Here is a 5,543-nt window from a genome sequence, read left to right as displayed (position 1 = left end):
GGAATATAGACTAAGCTTAGACTTAAGACGATTTGTATTGTGTTTCTACTTTCCTATCCTTCTAATCAACATCACCTTGTGACTACCATACAATAAAAGGTCTATCTAGAAAACCAGAAGCTTCTTCCATTTACTAGTATGGGAGATAAATTAAGGGAAAGGTTAAGTAGGGGAGATGTATGATGTAATATCCAATTTTAAATCTCACACTTCACACTCATATGTGAAAACCAATCTGTGAGATCACTGATGAAGGGAACCCCTCCAAAGATGCAGATAGCAAAGCATGCCTGCCTGCTCATTTTGTGTGACTTGTTCATATCCTCCCAAAACATTTATTGAGAATCAGCTCCACAGTCTGGGGGCTGTGTGTGTGTGTGTGTGTGTGTGTGTGTGTGTGTGTGTGTGTGTGTGTGTGCATTATGAGGCTACCAGTGAGGGAGGCGGCCGTCTCTCAGTTACCCTTTATTTTTGCCCCATGGCCAGCCCATCTTCTCTTCAATCACGCCTTCCTTGGACGACACCGTGTTTAGTTCTTACTGTAATGCATTGCAGTCTGCTCCCATTGCCAAAGCCGTCCTCAGGATTCTGACCTTTGACCCTTTGGAGATGTTATTACTCCATGTCTAATACATGGAGCACCACCGGGGTCATCATTTTGGTGTTAAAAAGAGGGATCTTAGGAAGCTTAGGGTCCATCGAGAGCACAGAACAGTTTTGTGAAGTTGGTGCATCCTACTTTTTTTCTCTGTTTTGCTTCTGGGCCCTTCCCATTGGCTACAAGGTTCCCCAACGTAAAAGCCAGTGAAGACACACACCATTCCAGAGCCATAGACCTGTAGAGGGAAAAAGGACCTTTGGATTCTTTGCTGGGGGATTTAGGAACTTGGATGGGAAAATGGCCATGTCATTTTCTTCCATATGATTGTTTTCCCTTATAATTCTGTATGTTTTATTCAATTAAAAGCAATGCTGAGATGAAGTCCACAGTTTTCCTCAGACTGCCCAAGGGGTTCATGACACACAAAAATATTAAGAATTCCTGTTATGCTGTAACCCCTCGTTTTTCAGATGAAGAAGCTAATGACCAGAAAGGGAAAGTAGTTGCCACAGGTCACACAGCAGGTTGGGAGCACACCCAAACCCTCACGGCCTCCCTCAGAGTCCATTATCTTTGTGCTGCCCCACAATCCTGCTGTAAGGTCTCTCCAAATTCTCTTTTTCCCATTTACTTTATTTTTAATGACTCAAGGATGGGATCAAATGCATTTCTACAAGTACGTGAGTGGCACTTAGAACCATAAACCTTTTAGTATTTATTTTTATGCCCTCTGTGCCCCTGTATTCCATATAGCTGTGACATCAGGTGCCATTTTCCCCACTCCTATTGTCATTCACCAGCTTACTAAGCTCTGCAATGATTTTTTTTTAACTAGTGAGACCTTCTCCTTCAAGTATGAATATCCTCCTAATTCAGGTCTCACCATCTCAGGTTCTTGCTACCTCATAAACCTTTATTGAAGTTGCAGCCCTGGTGGCAAGTGGGAGCTGTAGTGAATTCCACTCTGGTCTGGGGGAAGCAATAGCAATGTGTAAAGGAAGGTAGGCAGAAAAACCACAGGGATGCCACGTGCAGACTCATCCACTCCACACAGAGAAGTGAGAGGAGGGAAGAGGGCAGAGAGTGGCCCATCGCTACCCCACATTCTCAGAGAAGTAAAAGAGGGGAAATGCAGGGCCATCCCAAGGGAAAGGAGAAGGGTCCTGGGGCGATTCACCCTGTGTGGGCCACCCTCCCCCTTCTCCAATATTCCCAGAGGTGAAACGTGCTCAAAAACTAAGAACCAGGAAGCTGTTCCCCACAGGCTGACCAATGCGAGGCGCAGCTGTATGATTATATCAGAATTAGACTTTTGGCCTTATAAACGACAATAATAATGAAGTTTACAGTCACTTCAAGGGTCTGTGATGTCATTGGCTTGTATATTTCCTCCAGCGGCCCAAGTCGCAGCACCTTGGATGCCTTAGAAGTCAAGCCTGGTGAGTTTTTAGAGCCAAAAAGCCTTCGCCCCATGGATAGCTCAGGCATGAACTTCTCTTCTTTTAATTAAGCTGGGTCAGGAAAGCTAGACATAGCGTGTAGGCCCAGTCACAAAGCCTGGATAGGGCCCACCAGAGCATGCGGCCTCATCTCGGGCCTGGAGAGTCACAGGTCACTGACTCACATCAGACTGCACATTAACCAGGCACTGGGGAAGCACATTCAACAAGAATGAAAGGCATGGAATGTTTTTTCTTTTTTTTAAACACATAGATCATGGTCAGTGTCTCCTATTTAATGTTTTCTTCCCTTCCAAAATAAAAGTTCTTTGGGCATATGATCAATAATCAATAGTTATCAATAAACAACCAATCTGAGAGTACCTACTATGCACAAGGAACTGTACTAAATGCCAGGGGCACAAAAAGAAGCAAAAGACAGCCCCTGCCCTCAAGGAGTTCACAATCTAATGGGATTGATTAATCCTGACTATTATTATTATTGTTGGGTCTAGGACAGCAGGTAATCCAGACCTAGGATCCATATGTGCTGAGGAATCCTCTCAATCATTTCCTGTCTCTTTAGCATCATTGCTTCTCATTCCAAATGTTTCCTAGCCAAGCCCTTAATAATACATTTGAGCATTTTCCCAGAAACCAAAGTCTACTTTGCTGGACCAGGGGCTTTTTGGCATTTTCCCTATTTGTTGTCACTATCAACTCCCTATTAGCCATTTTTGTTCTGTCCTTTTAGGTTCAAAGATCTGTCTCCTTAGTCAAGTAAATAAAAGGAAAAGAAGAATTAAAAATGGCTCATGTTTATACTGTGCTTTTAAATTTGCAGAGCAGTTTACATGTGTTATCTCATAAAAATCTTGTTAGGTAGATGTTATCATTTGCCCCATTTTACAGATAAGGAAACTGAGGCTGAAATAGGTTAAGTGACATGGCCAGAGCCGTATAACTAATGAAGGTTTGAAGCAGGATTCAAACTTGGGTCTCCCTGACTCCAAGTCCAGCCTTCTAATCATTATACCACTCAACTGCCTATTGAGCAGTTACCCCATTTACACAGTCAGTCAACAAGCATTTATGAAGTGCTTATGGATCTAAAAAAAGGCAAACAGAGGCAGCCAGGATGCAATGGATAAAGTGCAATGGATAAAGCACTGGCCTTGGATTCAGGAGGACCTGAGTTCAAATCCAGCCTCAGACACTTGATACTTAACTAGCTGTGTGACCCTGGGCAAGTGACTTAATCCTCATTGCCCTGCAAAAACAAACAACAACAACAACAACAACAACAACAACAACAAAACAAACAAAAAAAGGCAAACAACATTCCTTCAAACAACATGTCTTCAAAGAGCTCACTGGGGAGACACCACCTAAATAAGTAGGTATAAGCAAGATGGAAGGTTATTTGAGAAGTAATGGATAGCTAGAGTGGCCAGGAAGCCCTCCTGCAGAAAGCGAAAATTGAGTTGAATCTTGAAGGATGCCAATGAATTTTGGGGCATGGGGGTGGAGCGACCCAAGCATTCCAGGAATGAGGGAAGGCCAATGCAAAGGAACAGGTGGGAGAGGGAATGTTGTGTTCAAGAATCATCCAGCAGGCCAATGTCAGAGCAGACAAAGATGTATAGACAAGCTACAGACTGAACAAATGAATAAATAATTAAAAGAGGGGAGAAACTAAGAAGTAAGAGGGCTTGGGAAAGGGTTTGAGAGGGAGGGAGGAGATGGGCAGGGGAGAGACAGAGAGACCGAGACAGAGAGACAAAGTATGTGTGTAATGGAACATCCTCTTGGTATTCTTGATATTACTCTTGGTATTCAAGAGGGCTCCTCTCAAAAACTAGGAGGGGAAGAAAATCTCAGCCATTTCATGTCTGAGACACACTATCTGTGACATGTGCCCAGACCTCCCAAAACAAGAACAGAGCATTCTCTGCACTAATGACATGGCTGAAAACAAAAGTAAAGCAGAATTCTGCATTTCATTAGGCCTGATCTTAGGCTATTTCAGACTGTGCGGTCACCAGAAGTATGGCTATCAAAGATCCCACAATTCACTCGGCATCTCCAGCGCCTTCGGTTTTCTGGGCCTGATCCATTTTGGCAGCTCCGTCCTTAGGGGGATCGTCCTTTTCCCTGCTTCCCTTTGGGTCATTTCTCTCCCTTCTCTGCAGGTGCCTCTTTGGGTTTGGAGGGGCAGGGTTAGCAGACAGCCGCATCGAGCTTCTTGGGGGTTCTCCTTTAACCTTGGGTTTATCTCCCTTAGCTTCTCCTTCATCCTCTCCCTTGGGCATGGTGGTGATGCTGGTGGTGGAGAGTGACTGTCCCCAGGCTGGGGGTCATTCCAGGCTCCTCCTTCAAGATGATAGAAGGGAACAGAAGGAAGGTCAGAGGGAACCACGAGAAAGCTTTGAAAGTTAGTTGTATATCATGAGATGAACATCTCACATCCAATCCTCTTTCTCCGTTCCACTTTGTATGTGGAAATGTTTTTCTCAGTCTGTCTGTGCCTCTGTCTCCATCTCTAGTATTCATTAAATTCAGAACTTTTCAAAACTAAAAATTAGGTAGCTAGCAGAATGGCAACTGCAACACGATGTTAAATCCTAAGTCAAGCAGTAGCTTCAAAGGACCTTTAAAAACCTAAGCTGCAGACGTGGACTGGAAGGAAGGGTTAGGAAGGCATCAGTAGCAAAACCGGACCGAACCAGGGCCAGAACAGCAGGGACAGCTCAGGGCAAAATGCCCTGGAGCAAACATATTAAAGCAGAGAGAATAAATACCCAAAGTCACAGTGACCTCTAAGAGAGTCAGCCTGTGTTGAAGCCCGATATCCATGGGGCATAGTTAGTGGACATGACCGTTTGGTAGGGAAATTGTCAAGCATCCTGGGGGCCAGAGATTATGCCTCCATGACCAACAAGATGCCCTAGCAGCGTGAGGGTAAAAAGGGTTGAGAGGTCGGAAAAACATAATTTACAAAGGGTCAAGCTGAGAAAAGTTTCAATCCTGACTTTTCAAAAGAGGCCAAGTGGGAAACAAAGAAAAAGGAAAAATTGGGGTGAAGGCGCTTTGAAGTGAAGTGAATAAATTCAGTTAAACTTTGATCTGGGGCAACACATATGGCCAGTCAATCAATAAGCATTTGTTTGCTGCCTACTATGTGCTAGGCACTGTGGTAAATGCTGGGAATACAAAGAAAGGCAAACAAAGTCAAATCCAAACAGTCAGTGCTCTAAGTCCACACTCCACAGGGAGAGAATGTACAAACAACTATGCACAAGCAAGCTTTTAATAGGAGGAATTGCAGAAAATCAACAGGTAAGGAACTATCCTTAAGGGGAATCTAGAAAGGCTTCTCGTAGAAAGTGGGATTGTGTCTAGCAATGAAAGGAAGTCAGGAGACAGGGATGAGGAGGGAGACCATTCTGGGCGTGGAGACACACAGTCTGGCCATGAAGGCTCTTATGGGAGGAGCATTAAGG

The 5,543-nt window shown here is 44.2% G+C and overlaps 1 pseudogene; it reads right to left on the bottom strand.

Moving 5' to 3' along the window:
* Positions 1–4,112: 4,112 nt before the first annotated feature.
* On the bottom strand, positions 4,113–4,352 carry LOC122726591 (annotated as a pseudogene).
* Between the last annotated feature and the right edge of the window lie 1,191 nt (positions 4,353–5,543).

Source organism: Dromiciops gliroides, chromosome 4, assembly GCF_019393635.1.
Source record: "Dromiciops gliroides isolate mDroGli1 chromosome 4, mDroGli1.pri, whole genome shotgun sequence".
Classification (NCBI taxonomy): domain Eukaryota; kingdom Metazoa; phylum Chordata; class Mammalia; order Microbiotheria; family Microbiotheriidae; genus Dromiciops; species Dromiciops gliroides.
This window is presented reverse-complemented; position numbering and strand designations above follow the sequence as displayed.